Source organism: Urocitellus parryii, chromosome Y, assembly GCF_045843805.1.
Source record: "Urocitellus parryii isolate mUroPar1 chromosome Y, mUroPar1.hap1, whole genome shotgun sequence".
Lineage (NCBI taxonomy): Eukaryota > Metazoa > Chordata > Mammalia > Rodentia > Sciuridae > Urocitellus > Urocitellus parryii.
Window position 1 is genome coordinate 25097421 of NC_135548.1, and position 21057 is coordinate 25118477.

Genomic DNA, 21057 nt, shown 5'->3' on the forward strand with positions numbered 1-21057 from the left:
AAACTTTTAGTAATTTTGGGACTGGCTCATTTCACTTAGCATGATAGTTTCCAGATCCACCCATTTACCAGCAAAAGTCATAAAGACATTCTTTTTCTTGGCTAAGTAATTAATATTCCACATTTTCTTTACCCATTCATCAGTTGAGGGGCACCTACATTGCTCTTATTGTTGGTTCTATAGCTTAGCTATTGTGAATTGAGCTGTTATAAACATTGATGTGGCTTCGTCACTATAGTATGCTGATTTTAAGTCCTTTGGATATATGCCAAGAAGTGGGATAACTGGGTCATCAAATGGTGGTTCCATTCCAAGTTTTCTGAGGAATCTCCATTCTGCTTTCCAGAGTGGTTGCATCAATTTGCTATCCCACCAGAAATGTATGAAGCTACCTTTATGAATAACTGCCATTCTGACTACTGTGAGATGGACTCTCAGTATAGTTTTAATTTGTATTTGTCTAATTGTTAGATATGTTGAAATTATAGATTTTATACTGAAGGAATTTGTGATGAACTAAATTAAATTTTTAGTGAAAAACCAGAAGTGTACTTAATGGATGAATAAAGAAAAAAGTTTGTAGTTTTTGTTTTAAATAAAATAATAATTATATTCATGATTCACATAATTTTATATTCAAATTACTTCCAAAAATATCACTAAAGAGATGAGTTTCAACTGAAGAGGAATATAAGACATCACTATAATTTCAGTTAAACAGTGAAGTGTTGTATTCTATTTTTATCATTTGTAGCATTAAGAAAATACATGTACTTATAAACAGAAATTAATCACCTCTATAAGTACATTTTATTAAATGATTAGCAAAATGATTGACTACAAACTTCAGTGACAATAGTTTTAAAATGTTATTAATAAGCTGTTAATTTTACATGAGCAGAATCATGTAAACATAATCATTCCATTACTAAATGATGGTATCTCAGAATAACATTAATTATTTCAGACTAAAGACAAGATGATATGTATTGCTAATTGCTTGCATATGACAAGAAACACAAAGACTTTAAATTATATCAAGGTGAAAAATACATTAAGTCATATTTCTCATTTTCTCAATTAAGGAAAAATTCTTATAAACTGAAAGATGATCTTCAAGCTCATTTGAAAGAAATAAGACAAAAGAAGTAATCATAATTTTAGGAAATTGAGATATTTTAAAATAGCTTTATTTCTTTTTCTAGAAGAAGCAGTCAGTTGTTGTAGTCCACTGACACCATATCCTTTTTTGAATAGCTTTGTATCCTGCCACTTTATTATACAATAGCACCCAGTCAGGGGGTCCATGGTTTCTCAGTCAGTCTGACCAATATAGGCATTATACTATTGAGTATACATTGAAATTAATGAAATCCTACAGATTTCAGATAGTAACACAACCACAATTTCTCTGCCTACAACTCCACTGATAACATTCCAAAAATTTGATTTCCAAGGATACTACCATATAATCTCCTATACCAAACAAAATAAAGTTCACAATTAGATACAGATACAAATGGGAATGTATAAGTACACATGTGTTATTCAATACATTGAACAAAAGATAAATTAGTTTCCTAATGGTACAAAAGGATATGAAACAAAATGAAATTATGGACATTCTCTACCTCTTACTAATACTACTGCCAAAACAATACATTTTGAAAAGGTATGTTTAATATCTATATATGCATATCTATACCCAAATAATTTAATTTTCAGGCTGGGTGGTGGCTCAGTGGCAGAGCACTTGACTTGCATATGTGAGACACTCAGTTCAATCCTTAGCACCATATAAAAATAAACAAAATAAAGATATTAAAAATATATAAAGATTATATATATATATGTATACATACATATGTGTGTATACACAGAGAGAGAGAGAGATATTAGTTTTCTAGGGTGGTCACAACAAAATATCACAGACTAGGTGGCATAAAGAACAGACATTTGTTTCCTCATAGGTCTGAAGGTAGAAATTCAACATCAAGATGTCAGCAGGAGTACTTTCTCCTGAGGCGGCCCTGCCTAGCTTCTAGATGGCCATCTTCTGTGTGTTCATATAGTCTTCCTTTATGGGATGTATTAACATCCAACTAAAAGGACACCAGTCAGATTGGATTGGGTCCCACAGGTATGACCTCATTTTACTTTTGTTACCTCTTTAAAGATTCTTTCTCCAAGTATAGTAATATTTTGAAGTACTGGTAGTCAGGACTGCAGCATATGATATTTTAATAGATACAATTTGACCCATATGGCTATAATGAGAGATGTATATCTTATTTTGACATGTATTATAAAATCATAATATAACAAATATAATGTATGTCATTGTAAATGATAAAGGAAACCTTTATACAGAAAAAAATCACATATTTTTTACTTAAAATTAAAAAAACAGAAGGAGGAAATACTGTCAATAACAAAATTTGCCATTAGTAAATTGAACCAATACACGAAGATACGCAATTTACTTAACAAATAATGAATTAACATTTATTCCCCCAAGAGCCTCCTAATGATAGTATGAAGAAAACAAAGACCATCATAGAAAGAATATGATGGACATGAACTACAAAAGGGAAATAAACAGATTTCCATTCCTGACCGGCCATGAGTCTTGAGCTTGGTGTACCTGGGACACTGTATGTACTACTGAGAGTCTCTAAGCCCAACTTAGCTCCTCCAGTCAACACTTCTTTCTGTAGAAAGAAGAGGTACTGACTTTTCTTTTCTGACTGGTCCTGAGGGTTGAAACTTGTGGAGCTTCTGCCTTGGCATTATCAAAATGGTTGATGGTATTATCATAGGAGGAGATCCTCAGTTGGCAGGAGATTTTTCTACCTTACTTCTGGGAAATGAGAATGTGCTACTTGTTCCTGCTATTCCTGCCTTGTCAGATCTGTAATGGTAGTATCAGCAGTCTGTGTGAATATATCAAGGAGAAGGCAAAGGGAATGTTCAAGCTTCATGCCTGCTCCTGGATAGAGAATAGGATCTCTTATAGGTAGTCCTGTGAGGAGTCTTTTTTAAAGGAGAACTTTATTATTGTTAGTAAATGTCAGTCAGTCTTTTTAATTCTCACAAAACCCTTTGTGCTTACAAGATCATTATATTCCAGTTTTGGTATATGAAAAATCTCATATCCTGCCAATTGACATTAATAAGAATTGGTCTGCTATTATTCTGCAACATGGAATAATGTCCCGTGATGATGTTTTCCAAATTGCTTCATGCCCTACTTGTTTTCATAGGTCATGTTAATTTAAAGACTGTCAATAAGCTCTTTAGGACCTGATTGTAGAAACGTTTTAACCTATCCTATCAGGGTGTAAAATTCTCATACTAACATCTAACACCATATCTAAAGTTTTAGGGTTTTTCTTTTCAAATTTCATATTTTTCGCAGGTTATCTTGAATGATAGATTATTTTATTTATGAACATTGTATTACTTTCTTCATATTTAAGTCTTTGTCACAATATTAAATATTTAATATCATTGTTCCCTGCACAATAAAAATAACACAACATTAACAATTTTATGAAGAAAGCAGACATATTGTTCTAATTTGTTTTATAAATAATATATTTCTTAATTTTCAAGAAAAACAGAATCAAATATAAAGGAGTTAAGTAAATTTTGTTTAAAAAGTATTTATTATTAAATAAATAGATGTGTTAGAAGATGTGTTTTTTCCTGGCTTACAACAGAAATAGTGAAAGTATAAGGCTATTGACAGAATACCAATACGGATGGTTTAATTCCAAATCAGTCACAGTTCTGACTCAGGCAGAAAATATTTTTTTCTTCCAATTCATTTTTCTGAAAGTTGTTAGTGAACATATTAGTTAATGACCTGAAGGCAAATGCTTAACAATGTGATTTTGTGCTAATTGTGTGGAAAAATATTTCCATCTTTTAAAAATGTGATCGTCTGGGTTGCTATAGGGAATTCATCTTCCCTGTTTGAGCTGTGCTGTTCACCCTTCCTCAAGGGCACTAAATCGTACTGAAGGAGTTATCCTGCATTTATATCATATCAGAAATCAAAGAAAACTCTCAAGAGGCAATGTTGGGGACTAAACATTGTCATTCTGTTTACATTCAGTTGACATTAAAATGAAAAATAAGTTATAAAATTGTTTGGAATAAGAATATTAATATTTCAACATATCATTTTAATAATGTTCTATTTTAAGATATCAATGTTTTAGAAATGACATATTGTTCTATTTTACTTAAAATCTTATTTTAACTTTATCTTCTTTAAGATATCTTTCTTGATTATTAATTGAATAAAAAATACTAGACATATGAAAATAAATGAATGCTTCATTAAGTAGGCTTATTAAAGGAAAACCAGAGCTTTAAGAGCCTGAGGCTGAAAAACAGTAAGTTGAGGCATGTTAAAGAATGAAGCTGAAAAATATACATATAAGAGGTTTTTGCAAGGATGTATTCTATTGACTTTAATATGATTATAAAAGCTTATTTTAAAATGCCAAAACTTTCAATTCATAGTAGAAAATGGACTTAAGGAAAATTTATATATGAAGTATACATATGATTTTATATTTAGTTAACTAAATATAAATAAAATATCCCTAAGAAAACCAAAAAATATGTTTTTAAGTTACAATTTCTTGCCTTTTCAACTTCTTTGATTTTTATTTCATTTTTGTCATATTGAGACTAAGCCATCTACTATTCTTTCACTCTCTCATAAAATACATGGTTCCTTATCTAGTCAACTACTGCATCTAAAATATACTGATTTATATATTAATAGTCCTTTTAAAATTATATTAATTAGCTCAGTTGGTAGATGCACAAAACCCTGGGTTTAATCCCCAGCACCAAAAAAATTATATTAATTTTAGTATGTTTTTATTTTCAAAAGCAGTGTTTCCTATATATCCCATTGTTCATGCTTTTCCACTTAACATTAGATTTTTAAAGATATATCCATTTTCCTATGATAAATACAACATATTAGGTGCATGTCATTTGTTATATGTTTCCATGTATATGAAATATACAAAATCACAACAGATCCATCCACTCCAAGATATTACTATAAAAATACCTAACACACACACACACACACACACACACACACACACACACACACAATGATAGCATTTTAAAAACTGTTAGAGAAAACTGACTAGTCACTTTTAGAAGTAAACCAATCAAGATCTCAAGTGATTTCTCAACTCAGACTCTAAAGTGAGAAGGGCTTAGAATAATATAACCTAAGCTGTGAAAGAAAATGGATGCCAACCAAGAATACTATACCTAGCAAAATCAAGCTTCAGAAATGAAGATAAAGTAAACTTTCCACAATGAGCAAAAGCTTAAAGCATTCACAACTAAAAAGCCTACACTACAAAACATACTCAATAATATATTACATAAAGAAGAAATGAAAAATAAAAATGAAAACCAGCAGAGGGAATAACTACACTAGAATAATCAACCAAAGTTAAAAAAAATTCAAGTTGAACACTAGAAATAAATCAAACATTATAAATAAGATAACTAAATATTTCTAGTTGTTGAACACAAGAAATAAACCAAAATGACAGGAAATAAAAATCACCTAAAAAATAACATTGAGTGTAAATGGTCTAAACTCTTCAATATACATATATAAATATCACATTTTTAAATCTATCCCTCAACTGATGAGATTTTAAATTGCCAACTCCTCTTTGTTATTAAGAGTCTTAACCCTGTGACCAATGTTTTTATTAATACCTTCTTGCAGATTTCGGGACTTCTTTGTGGGTATATACATTGCTGTGAGACTGACTATTGGACATGGAATATTTGTGTAGGTTTTTACTAGACAAGAATATCTCAAGAATATTTGCACATATTTCTTTACATTCAAACTGACAAAGTTGATTTTTCAAAAATATGCATATTCTTAGATTTCAAAATATGCTACCTTTAAATTTTGGCCAATCTATTACTTGCAGAAGTTATGTTATTTTTGCATTAATATACATTTTCAAGTTTACTCCTATGGCTGGTTTTGCACATATTAGCTCTATAGATATTTCTTTAAAGACAAAATAACAAACTACTAAAGAGCACAGATTCCAGACCAAGATAGTTTGGGGAGAATTACTGGTCCCACTAATTTCTTGGAAAGACATTAAAAAAATAATACATTTACATTATTTAACTCTCTGTGCCTCATTCTATTCAACTATACAATGGGGATGACAATATCTACTTCATATATTCTATGAGTATGAAATGAATTAATATGTGCACAATGCTAAAAACAGTATCCAGTATACAATTGTTATATTAGTGTAAGCTATTATTAAAGTTTTAAGACTATATTTATAAATATTTTCTTTGCTTGATGAATTAAATTAATTCCATTTACAATCCAGGCAATCCTTCACAGATTTTCTAAGCATAAAGATTTCCATAGAAAATAACAAAATAATCTTTTTTAGTAATCCCATAATTTTGCACTGTGTTGCAGAGAGCCAAATCTTATACTCCATAGCATGTAGATTTATTAGGTTTATTTAACAAGAAAGAGTAACATATTTTTTATCCCTGGTGTGTTTTTGTTTATTCTCTGTCAGGACACTAGCTCCTATATGATATTTTTGTTGTTTTTATCAATAATATTTAACAGATTATATATTGCATATATAATTCTCATTCTTCCACATACAGTAAACTTTGCCTATGATAAGATTTAATAATTAAAACTATTTCACGTTTAAATAACCAAAGTAACAATTTCTACATATGGTTTATACTGAAACCTTCTGTTTTTTAAGATTTTTCCCTACTTTGTAGTCACAAAAAAAATCTTTTTTTTAATGTTATTAATTTTAGCTTCACTTTTTGCATTTGGAAATCTAACCTACATGAAGCAATATCGTATTCAACATTGCAATCTAACCCTCAAAATATTTAACCTGAGTTAAACTGCCATTGGTAATCTATGAGGAAACTGATAATGTCCCCATGTCCCAATAAAAATACTATGTTTTATCAAATATGAATTATCCATGTGTACACAAAGATATTTGTCATTTCATTACAGGAACTACATACTTTGATAATGTCTAATAATTTTATAAACACATATATGTTTATATTTACTTTCCATTTTAGAATTATGACAGGTATACTTAACTTTATGCTATTGTGAAAATTATAAAATAGATTTACTTTTTCAAAATTTTATTCTAGATATCTGCTAAAATTTCCATGAAAAAATAGGTATTTTAGTATAGTCCACATATTAAAAATAAGGTTTGCACATACACAAACACAAGATTATTTTATTTTATTACTGTCACTTTTCTAATCAGACTCACTGTAATCATAGTTTTTTAGTACCAATTTTTTAATAATTTGAGGAGCTTAGAAAAATCTCAAAGCACTCATAAAACATAGATATGTTGAAGAATTCTCCAGATCCCCAGTTGCTTTCTTCATGAGCTAGAACATCCTATGGTTTGCATTTCATATGTAAAATTTGAAATAATTCTTGTGGGGAAAAAAAAAGCAGTAACTAAAAATAATGAAATAATTATATTTTATAATCTATAACTTTATATAATATGTTCCAGTGGGTTAAATCCTATAATTCATAGAATTTAGATTTACTAGTTTTATTGACAACAAAAAATTGTCTTTTAGATATCATACCAAAGGCATGATCCATGAATTGATTAATAAGCTGGACTGCATTAAAGTTAAAAACTTTTGATTAGCAAAAATGATAACAAGAGAATAAGACAAAGTGCAAAACTGTAGAAAGTTTTGTAAAGACATTTGATAAAGGACTGTCACCCAAACTGTGCAAATAATACTTCAAACTCAACAATAACACAATGACAAACCTGATTAAAACAAACTTAACTCAATACCAATAGGCAAATAAGCCAATTGAATATCTTGCTGATAAAGATGAGCACAGATGAAAAATAAGCATATGAAAAAAGTGCTCAGAATCCCATCTCATTAGGGAATTGCAAATTAAAACACCAGGAGGTTTCAATACACACCTAGAAGAATTACCAAAATCTAAAGCACTGACAACTCCAAATCCTGGTGGGACAACAGAACTCTTATCCATTACTGAGGGTGGGGGTAGGGATGCAGCAGACACTTTGGAAAACAGTTTGACAGTTTCTTACAAAACAAAAACACACTTTTACTATATAATCCAGCAATCATGGTATTTCCCCAAAGAAATTGAAAACTTATGTCAGCACAAAAACATACAGTATGGATGTTTATACCAGCTTTATGCATAGCTGTAAACACTTGGAAGCAACTAAAAATGTTCTTTAGTAGGTGAATGGATAAATAAACTATGATATAACCAGACAATATAATGTTATTATTCAGTGCTAAAAAATGAATTATAGAACCATGAAAAGATATGGAGAAAACTGCAATGCATACTACTAGTTTTAACAAAAGCCAATTTGATGATGCTACATACTATGTGATTCCAATTGGATAAATTTTTAATAAAAATAAACCAGTGAATTAAAATGTTCAATGGAGAGTGGATTTTCAGAGGTAAAGAAATGCATCTATTGTTATTTTCCAAATTTAAAGCATAAATAATATTATAAATATCAATTTAAAAATCTTTAAATTTCTTGTACTATAAAACTCTTGAAACCCAATATTGCTTTTCCATCTTTCTTTAAAAAATTTTTAAAGATTCCTAGAAAAGTTATGAGATCAAAGATAAAAATATTTTTTCATTTATTTTCCTCGAATAATAAAGGAGAGGGATTTAGAAATCTCAGCCAAAAAATTATAAGATTTTTCATGGTATAAGGACAATTTCAAATACAAATTGAGAGAGATCATGTGACATGTTGAGCCAATAACAAATTCTGTTGTAGTAGCTTTATTAGCAATTTTTTGTTGAATTTAGAAGTATAAAAATAACAAATTTATAAAGTTCACTGAAATAATTATACTATAAAGATAATTATAGAAAATAATTTTGAAATAGCACATATAGTGATAGTGGTCTTATTCTTATATTTTCTAGAATTAATAGAATTGTTCATCATTAAAACTCCTAGCAGTTTTATTCTAAGGGACATTGAAATACTATAATTAGAGGAAGGTAAAAAATGAGCTGGTATGTTTTAAGTAAAATATTTTGGTTCCATGAGTTTTTATGTAGGGAGTGTACATAATTGTAAGTCACAAACTTAATACCAACCATTTTATAATTGCTAGTTTTTTTTATATTTTATGTGTATTATATAATACTGTTTGAATGGGAGAAAATACAATTTTTTTTTTGAGCAAGTGTCACCTGCTGTATATAAACAGCAGTAGACATCCCAGGACTTTTGCCCTCTGCATCTTGCAATAGGAATACTACATAGTCAAGCAGTGGATGGAACATAGGTTCATTCATATAAAGGAGACAAAGCGAGATCTGCTTAGTATATCAATTCACTATGGCCAGTGAGTCCCTCTGGACAACTGTTGCAAAGCAATGGGTATGCATAAACTTCTCTTGTTTTGTAGTAAAAGGACCCTATCACCTCTCTGCTGGAAACAGGTGTAGTAGTGGAGTTAACCAGCTGCCCTAAGATGCACAAGCTTGAACACAATAAGTAAAAAACATCTTGAGTCTGAAATAGTAAAACTATTTTCAAGCAACATGACAAGTTCAAGAAAGTATATGAAGACATTTTATCTTTTGGTTAAAAAAAATTGTTTCAGGCCCAAGTAACATATTTTTGCACGAAGAGAGGCCAAAAGACCTTCTACATTTTAACTTATTTATTTATAATCCTTGAATTTAAATGGTGTGAATGCAGCTTATGCATAAACAACAAGGAAATCAAAATGTAAACATTAACATCTGGTACATTATATAGAAAGAAGCCTATCACTGGTAGATTATATGTAAAGTTACAGAATTGGATACTATATATGTTATATCTAAAATAATTAATGTAAAAGATGACAGCTGATAGAAAGGGCCGAGTGGTAGTATATATGTGATCAGAACTGTATAAAATCATGACAAGATGGAATGTGTGCGTGTGTGTATGTGTGTGTGTGTGTGTGTGTGTGTGTGTGTGTGTATAATACACAAAAAAACCACATATACATACTCAGAGACTTTCCCTGTATTACATAGTTGGGAATGGGATCTCTCTTTGAACATTTTCAAGTTGACAAATAATAATTGTATACATTTATGTGGTACAATGTGATATTTTGGTAACTGTGGATTGTGAAAGATTAAATTAAGCTAATTAACACACCTATTTTCTCAATTGCTATTTTACAATACTTTAACTTCTAGATCACAGGGTTAGGACAGACGTTTTGCATCTATATCACAGATAAGTTGAGTTATTGATGTTCTATGTTCCATTAACTCTCTTGGCCGGAAAATGAAAAGAGAAAAAGGACTTCATTCTCAGGAAGAACAGAAGACAGTAGGGAAGATAAATATAGGCTACCATAAGTTCCACTGTGCTCTTTGATCCAGCATCCTTGCCAAACACATTTATCTTCAGTGTCCTTGAATTTTAGCAGCCTGAGGCTTAGAAGTCACTTGTCTAAGGCTCAGTAGCCCCCATCCCAGCACAAAACAAAGTAGAATCCTACTCTCCCTTGAAGATGTGTGGCCTCAAAGTGTCATATGCTAAGTCACTTATCATTGTTGCCAAATTCCTCTTTTGTGTATAATGCTATAACCCTACAAAAATAAGTGTTCATTTTCTACCCTTTGGCATGTTTTTGAAATTCATACCAGATTAATTTAAAGTATGTTAATCGCCTTAGGATCCATTATATTGATAGTTACCTAGTAAAAACAGAAGCTATATAATGTAAAGATTATTTAAAAATACATTAAGTTGTTGGCATTCTTTATAAAGTAAATATCAGTGACAAGATTGGCCCAAAGAAGACAGAGGCCCAGGTGAACAACACCAATAAATGTGAATATATTCTTAGTTGAAAGGATTATAGCTCTTTATATAAAGAAATATTATTTAGCATCTAATAGCAAATGTTAATTTAAAGTTGTTTCTGTATGTTGAATTTTTCCTGCTTCTTTATGTCTGGCTTGTATACTATATTTTACAAGTTGTATAAAAAAATTAATTAATTTCTTTTTTTATTGATTATTCGCACAAAATTTGTTCATCAAAAAATTAAGAGGGCTAAATATAATGATAATTTCTATCTTGCTTTTATTCAAAAATAAAATTGATCCACATGATGGCTACATAACTAACAATAATTTAAAAATTTAGTATCCTATTGACTATCAGTTCTTCTATGTGGAAGGATAGAGTTTTAGTATTTATCAAAAGTGAAATATGATACAAAAGGTTATAAATAAAATTCATTATATAGCCAGGCATAGTGGCACACACCTGTAATTCCAGTGGCTCAGGAGGCTGAGGTTAGAGGATTGTGAGTTCAAAGCCAGCCTCAGCAAAAGCAAGGTACTAAGCAACTCAGTGAGACCTTGTCTCTAAATAAAAGACAAAATAGATCTAGGGTGTGGCTCAGTGGTTGAGTGCTCCTGAGTTCAAACCCTTGTACGTACACACACACACACACACACACACACATACACACACACACTCATTATATATAATATATTCATAATTTCTAATTTTCATGTATTAAACTGCAACTCTCTATTTAGAAGTTATGATTTTTACATCTGTCTACTAGAGACCATTACTAAATGAATATTAACTAGGAAATTCCCAACAGAGTTCAATTTGACTTTTAGTATAGTACTAGCCTTTTAAATTTACTTCTAAAATAAAGCACATCCAGTAAAATAATTAAAACAGTTAACTTGCAGTGGTGAGCTAAATAGAAAAATGAAGTATCTTACTTTAAAATTTTTCACTTTGGAATATTTGAAGATAGGAGGAAAATTTTAGATAGTGTTTGTGAACATCTATCATTTTATATGAATTGGCCTTATGTTCTATCTTAGTGATTCTGTCATGAAGCATATTTTTACTCTAAAGAAAAGAGGTGGAATATAATTCTCTCTCTTGAAAATATAAGAGGAGTACCATTTGTGATGCATTTCTTTAGGTTGCTCTGGTTTAGATAATGTTTACCTACATATGTAGATTGTGGTTATTCTCAATGTTATCCTCATGTTTCTATAGAAAGAGAAGTATTACCTGGAGTGATAGAAGAATATTCTACATGGATGTGTGGCAAGACCCTCCCTCTTATTTGTTTGCTTATTTCTAGTATTGGAGGGAATTTGTAAAAGAAAAGGAGGTATAAGTTCATTGCTTACTTTCAAATATCTGCATGTTGCTAATTTCCTTAAAAATTGAAATTATGGACATAAAATTTCCTTTTGTTACTTTATTTAGCTATATTTAAATAAAGAATTACATATCCAAATGCTTGAAAAGATGTAATGATTTACAACGTCATTTATTTCTTTAGCAGAATGTCACAATGGCCTTCACCATCTTCACTACATTTTCTAGTGCATAAAGCAAAAATGAGTTATTTCTACTACCCTGTGTCTATTTGAAACAATACACAAACCATCCCACTTTCCTTTGCTCATTCCTGAAATGCAGCATAAATATACATATGTACACCCACTCTAAGCAAAGCAGCCAACTGAACCAGGCAACAGATGGGAAACTCGGAGCCCATGTGTTCACATTCCTCCTATGCCAATAACTTGCTGGGTGATCTTGGGCAAGCTACATATCTTGAGCTAATTGCCTGCTCTCTAAAAGAACAGAGCCATAGGGCCTGAATATTAGCTCTCAGAAGCCATGTGTTCACATTCCTCCTATGCCAATAACTTGCTGGGTGATCTTGGGCAAGCTACATATCTTGAGCTAATTGCCTGCTCTCTAAAAGAACAGAGCCATAGGGCCTGAATATTAGCTCTCAGAAGCCAAGTAATGAATTTGTACCACCATACTTCTTAATATGGAAAACATATTCAAATAATAAAGAGCTGGAATTGATCTTATTATTATTGCATAATCTCATTAGGTCTTCCCTGCTGTTCTGAAGGCTATAACCAAATGCTTCATAATATCCACTTAAAAAAAAAAAAAAAAACTTCTCTAAAACTGAGACAAGCAATGAAAGAAAAATAGACACAGCTAACTTCTCCAAAGAAGATGCATAACATACAAAAAATGCATGAAATCACTTTCAATATCATTAGTCATTAAGGAAGTAGATATCAAAACCACATTGAGATTTTTTTCACACCTACTAGAATGGCTAAAATGAAAAGTATAGAATAAGAATTAGTAGGAATGTGGGAAAACTGGAACCCTCATCCACTGCTAATGGGATTGTAAAATCTGAAAAATAGTTTGGATGTTCTTTAAAATGTTAAACACAGAGTTAGCAGGAATTTAACTCCTAGTTACAAATCCAAGGGCACTGAAAACATATGTCTATGTCTAGAATACATAAGTAAACTACTAAAGGATATATAAATGACAATAGAGGATTGATATATCTACAAAGTATACTTATATATCACAGTCACATTTTCAACCATTCCTACTCTGAATTTAGACTCTGAATTTTTATATGACATTTTTATAAAAGTAAATAATATACATAGAAAACCAAAGATATACAATGTATTGTAATAGATCATTTATGTAAGTTATTTTTGTGGTCCTCATGATGATCTCATGAATTAGATGATTATATTATTCTATTTTTTTAATCAATTAAGAAACTAAGATTCAGCCATTTGTCCAAGGTAACAGTTGGATGCTACAACTGTATAAAATACAGCCACAATTATTTGATTCCAAATGTCAGTGACTTTTCTATTATAGCCCAGAAATTACTTTTATAACATATTGTTATCATGGATAAAGGCATATTTTTGTTAAAAGAATTGATTTTTCTTTGACTTTTGTTCATATATGATCAGATAGGTCTCTGTTTTGTATGTTCTGATACATGACGAATTTCATTAATAAGTTCAATAATATCATTTACAGTGATATGTAAGTATTTTGAAGTCTCAAAAATGTTCAGATGGTTACTTTTTTGTCTCTCTTCTCATAAGGAAGAGCTGATATTACTAACCCATACTTTCAGCTGCTCTTTCTTCATCACCTGGGATACTGTCTTCAGAGGCTGAGACAAGGATTAGTCATGTTAACTGACAGGAAGAAATGTGGTTAAGTGTGCTGAATTAAAGACATGTTAATATTCATCACTGATCTTCAACTTTCCTGATTCCAAAATTACTGATTCAAATAAAATGAACAATCAGTGTATACACAATATATAATAACTTTCTCCTAGTCATTTCCTCTCTGCTGTCATTTCCCCACATTAGTAGTAAGCCTCACTATCACCAAGCTCTGAGCTAAGTACACTAGGCCCCTGGGTCTAGGACTAGTTGGCCTAAGAAAATTTGAGTCCCTAAACAAGGGTGAATATGCCTCTCTTGCTATTTACTTTATCACTGGGGGTGTTCATAGAATCAATCTTTTTGTTTATTGCAGTAAGTATAAATTAACCTTTAGTTTGTGGAGTTCATAATATAGGGATCCAGTGAATGAAAGGAAGTCTTCCTATTGGATAAAGCATAACTCTGTTAATCCAGAAAAATTCTGAAATTGGTTGGGGAAGGAGAACAAAAGAAAAGGGGATTAAAGGTATGCAAAGTCCAAATCATGTTTTATTTTACTCTGGACAGAGAAAAAAATAAAATTTTGAAAATCAAGACATCATATTTTATCTCAGCCATTTATACATTTATACCTCGGGGCTTTATTTTGGATGAATTGAAATATATATGTGTGTGTGTGTGTGTGTGTGTGTGTGTGTATATATATACACACACACACACACACACACACACACACACACACACATACACACAAGAAGAACAGCCTGAGGATCTTGATATGGCAACAATTCTGTTGCTATATTACTAGAGAAAACATTTTAATTCCAGTTCACTTCAAAATAGAAAAATCTAAGCAGAATCGGTGACATTGGTTAATAAAATAAATATTTGTCTCCATTTTTACTTTTCTTACCCAGATATGAAAAAGGAGACTTTAAATTGAAAACAAACAAACAAACAAATAAAATCAGCAAAGAGTACTGCTGGTACAAGACTTTAGGAACACAGAAAGGTTAAGAAATTGATTGGCAGCAGCATGGGGCTTGGCCTGATCCACATTGTTTTCCTCTGTATCTTGTTCCAATAGCATTCAAGGCCAAGGAAAGAGATATTGAAAGGGCAACCTCTAAACTCCTGTGGCATATCCAGAATCTCCTGTAGTCATCTTCCCACCCCACATTTTATAACTACCTCTGACATTCCCCCAGATTACAACTGTGAATTTCACAAAGCCAGTTTGTGGGTAAATCAGCATCTCATGAGGTAGATTTGTTCAATGAACAGCTAATGTGGAACAGAGATTTTACTCTATGAGATTTTATCCTACCAGTAAGCTGAGAGAGAGAAAAAAAATAATTGTAATTTTTATAAACCCAAGGGTTAAGTGGTAATTTTAAAATGCTATTCTCGTAGCAGTTTGTTGGTTGGAATTTAGATTGCACAGAGACATCATGAAGACTGAATGAGTTTATATAGTACTTTTTCATCATTTTAGTCAGAACAAGAACTGTGTTGGGAATGAGAGAAAAGCAGAAAAATCATGTTGATTTGGCTAGAGAAGAAAACAGGTCTGCTCAGAAAATGATAGCAGTGTTAATTAGAAATCTACAAAATAAGAAAGAAGATAATTCGATAATATCTAACTATTTAAAACTAGCTGAGTTAAAGCTACTTTCTTTCTGGATTAAGCTCAAAAGATATTTAACATATTTAAAGATAGATAAGATGCTAACAAAATAAAAATAAAATTGGTAATCCTTCCATAGGAAACATGGAAGACAGGAAAGTATATGGAATTACATTCTCTATAGTGTCTTCCACATTTTGGCACAATTTCATTAGTTTATTATGTAAGTTTGAGACATATTTTATTTAAAAATATGTTATTTAGAATGTCAATATGAAATTTAAGTATTTTATTGACTAAAAAAAATAATTGAAGTGGAAAATCAGGTGCTATATGAAAAAGCCAGACTATAGGTGGGAGTTTGGGGAGAATGAGATGTTAAACTTAAGAAACACATGAAACAATAAAGTATATCTAGATTCTTGGAATTCTGGAAAGGTAGATGAGGAATTTCTCCATGGAATTATCCTGCTTGGGAGGATAGAAATTGTTTTAAAAGAATTAGGTACCTTTTCACACTCAGCATTCAAAAACTATCTCTCTAGGAGACCCATAGATCATAATCAGGAAGAATACATCATTAAAACAAACAAGTAAGCCCAAAGCAAAACAAAAGTGAATGGAAAGATGATCCTTTAATTAAAAACATTGTATTTTTTTCTTTCAACAGAAAGAAGCTAAATTTAAAATCAATTATCTTTAAAAAATACTGTCATGCCCCACTTGAAAGATGTAAGAAACTAATAAAATGAAATAGCACACCCAAAGCATGCATTCCAGGTGTACTAGCATCCTGTGGTTGCCATAACAGAGCAATAAAACTCAACAGCTTAACCAACAGAAATTCATTGTTTCACAATTCTGGAGGCTAGAAATCTGAAATCAGGATAAATGTGGGGTTGCTTCCTTCTGACAGTTGTGCAGGACAATCTGTTGCACACCTCTCCCCCAGCTTCAGTAGTCTCTGGTATTCCTTGGCCTTTAGATGACATCTTCCTTTGTCTTCACATAGAAATTTATCTGCACATGTACATCTTGTGTACAAATATCCCTTTTAATGAGGACATCAGCCCTATTGGATTTGATTCCATCCTAATATGCCTTATATTAGCTTGATTATCTGCAAAGACCTTACTTCCAAATAAAGACATATTCACAAGAACTTCAACATCATTTTTTTGAGGGAGTACATAGTTCAATTCACAAGAAAAAGAATATGAAATAAGTATTATGCAAGAAAGAATATAATAGATAAGGACGTTTCTGTGACCTTTCAAATAGCTCAAAATACTCAAGTCCTTTGAAATTTTTAAAGAAGAAAATATTCAGGAAAGGAAAAAGTTTTGTCATGTATATTGTGGCATTAGTTCTCATTAGACATTTTTGAGTCCATAAGTTTTTGAAGCCCAGCAGCTTTAGCTGTGAATAGTGTTGAGGGTAATTGTTTAGTAGAGAAATGATAAGATCAAAATGACAATATGGACCTGGAGACTATCATGCTAAGTGAAATAAGTCAATCCAAAAAGTCAAAGGTCAAATATTTTCTCTGACATGCAAAAGTTAGTCCAAAACGAGGGGGTAGAAACAGAGCAAAAGGAAAAAGAGAGAATTCCATCAAAATTGAAGAAAAAGAGACTAAATGAAGGAGATTCGAGGGGAGGGAGGAGAGACAGGATAAGGAAAGAACAGTGGAATGACTCTGATCTAACTTTTCCATGTACGTATATGAATTATACCACAGTGAATCTGACTAACATGTATATCCACAAGACACTAATTAAAAACAAACAAAAAAAAAGAAACAATATGTTACAAAGCAAGAATTGGGGGACTGGAATTATCATTGTAATATCTGCAGCAAACTCATTAACATGGAGACCAAAAAAAAAAAATCACTAGGATCTTTCTAAAAAAGAGAAACCCTCAGAAAACCCTGAATAAAAGACGTGGGAGTGTTTGGATTCAAAATACCCACTTATCATAGAGTTTTACATTTCAGGCTGTGACATATTAGTAATAGAATTAAAAACATCTTGTTTCCCTATAGAATGTTCACAATCATTTCATCTGTGTGATGCCTTGAATTAAGAATATAAAGGACTACTTAATACTACAAGTTTGTAAATATACAAAATGAAAATGAAGGAAAAGCAGAGAACTAAAGGAGGAGGACAGAAGATAAGAACTGTTACCCTTGCAAAACTACAACTGTGCAAAAGGGGGAACCATTTCAATGCTGAGAGGGAAAGCAGAGTAGCATAACCTTTTAAGCAAGATATGACAGCTAACATTTTTCTAGTTGGTTTTCATTAAATAGGCTGCAAATTTTGAACCACTAGTATGAACTGGTATCTTGTAAAAAGCTAAGCTCTAAGTGATGTTTTCTTCTCTCTGATGCTTTTCTGAGATCCATGCTTCTTTTGAACATTGAATAATGAGTTTTTCCTGGAAAGGTTAGTACAAGGTTACCTGAGGTTAATTGTTGAAATAACAGAACTTCTTTACAAGTGGTGAAGTATGGAAGTTAAGAGGAACTCAATGTTGGCTACTTAACTTTTGTGGTGTTATTCTTAGAAACTGTCAAAGAAAGTGCATACATACCTCACAGTTACCCAGGTGAGTCCTCTGTGGTTGGTCGTGAAGCAAGTTTTAATTAAGCTGATGGCTTTCATTGTTTTGTCCCACAAAATCAAAAGTATTTGATGCATTAGCCAACTCTAGCTAGAATAGTGCTTGATTATCAATTATCCAAAAGCTCAGTAGCCTGTAATAAGCGTATATTTTTCTTGCTCACAGGTCTGCATTTCAACCAGAACAGTTTTGTCACGCAGCACATCATCCATGGCTTGTCTCTTAGTCACTGGCTTAAGTTTATGTTTGCTCTCTATGTCTCCACACTCTTCTTGCTTAAGCTGCTTCCGGGCGTCCCCCGACCCTTTCTGGTAAATCTCATGAACAACATAAACCAAACCAGCAGGCATAAGCCTCAGCTCTCAAAGTTTCTGCCCACCCCCACCTGAAACAATTTATATGATCAAGTTTAAACTTAATGGGGCAGAGGAATATACTGAGCATTTCTTCAAAACATCACTAATTGCAACATTATAAATCTTGAAATAAAAACAAAGTGTTAATTGGTGACTAAGACTATTTAGTTTTGATTCTCAAAACTATTAACTCAGGCATATTTCTCATCTTCATCCCTGATCTATTTCTATATATTGACATTATTTTCAGTTGCATATTTTTTATAAATAGTTTTATAGCCTCTTCTTGTTTATTTATTTTTATGTGGTGCTGGGAATCGAACACAGTGCCTCACACAGGCTAGGCAAGTGCTCCACCTCTGAGCCACAAACCCAGCCCTTCAGCTGTGTATATAATAATCAATTTGTTTTTCCATTTTTTAAAATTTTATTACCAGAAATTGATTCTCACTGTCTTTCTGTGTTTTCACCGACAACACACTTCACATGGGCTCACACTCTGTTCTTTGGAGTCTTTACGTTCCATAATCAAAATGTGCTGATTGTTACTCTCTCCAAATGTCTCTCACATTGTGTTTTCCCATGCATCCCACTCCTTACCTGCATATATTTGCCATCATTATTATTATCATCAGTATTATTCTATGTACCTACAAACTTTCCAACAAGAAATGGAAACTTCCTCTTTGGAATTGCCATTAAACATTTCTCCTCTTTTTATTTTCCTGACATACGTTGCCTTGGAGTACCGTGCAAAAAGGTTAATTGGATTTTGGCCTTTTATACCAATGATAATAAGGCAATAATAAATTCAAATTATATCTGAAAAAATTATAAACATTGTTGATTAAAATATTGCCCACCAATATTATTATAAGATAAACAATATTAAAATCACTTCTGGTTTGTCCAGAAATAGAAAGTGCATTGATTGGTTTAACAGAAAATTTATTATGAAAAATTCTGGACATTGAAAACTTACAAGCAAAAAAAGTTATAAGAGATTCAGCAAATGCAAGAAGCAGCTATTGTTCTTAGCTTTGCAGTTTGCAAAGTCACAAGCTGTGTCACAAAGCTAGTCAAGAGGGACTGTTGGGAGTTGGAAGAAAACTTTCTCCTAGCTATAAAAATATTCAAATATAATCCAAGGATATACAATGTGATTTCTCTGATTTTACAAATAGTTTTTAGAAAAAGATAGTTTGCATGACTGAATATATATGTAAATAAAATAATTAATGTTTATTAATGTGAACATTTTCAACAAAATTAATTGTTAGCATTGATATTGAATAGCATATTAATGTCCTTATCGATTCAGGAACTGAATACCAATATATCAAGAGGTTCCTGAATCTGTTGAGCTATGATTTCCCCAAGTTATTCTTGGTTTCCTAAGCACATATAAAGATAAACATACCAAATTTATATTGAGAATTATATGTGGGATTGTTTGAAATTATAATAAGGGCTTACTTAGAAAAGTTGGAAACATTAAGAGAAGAATCAGTTACTACTAACCATCCATATCCTGAAAACATGCTTAAAAAATAACAAATATACCTCAGGCAAACTGCAGAAAGCCTCAACCAAACAAATATTAAAATTTGGTCTATTTGATGATGCAGCTGAATGGGAATTTTATGAGAGTAAATGCAAAATTTTCCTGGAGGGAAACTCCTTTATCAAGCTATATGGATAAAATTTTATTGAAGATGTCACATTAAATGACTTAAAAATTCTAGAAAATAAGCCACAAGTAAAAATCACAACACAAAGCCAAAACTAGCATTAGACCACCAAAGATATCCATGCAAAGTGTGGAATTTATAATATGAATATATGTAACATTAAGCACTAGAAAAATACATTTTAAATAAAAAGAGATTTGAAGAATGAAATAAATAGAAGGATGATGTCGAGGAAAATGGGCACAATCTTAGAAACTGAATAGGTTTAAACTGTAGAGTAAGGGAAGATTAACATTGTATTCCACATATGGAAGCAATTTTTTGTTGATGGTTCATAAGTTTTCAAAGAGTAAATTATTTTAAAATTACTTTAATTCACCATCTTTTATTAGAAATGTTCCATTATATTAGGTTGCATGTAAAATGTTATATTTATCCATTCAACATAGTTGCTAGGATTCTTAGAGTTTGCATAAACATATCTTAAGTTCTAAAGAGAAGTCATTCAATTGTTCACTAACATATATCATTTACTAATTGTGGGGAATTTAAAAAATTGACTTTTAATAA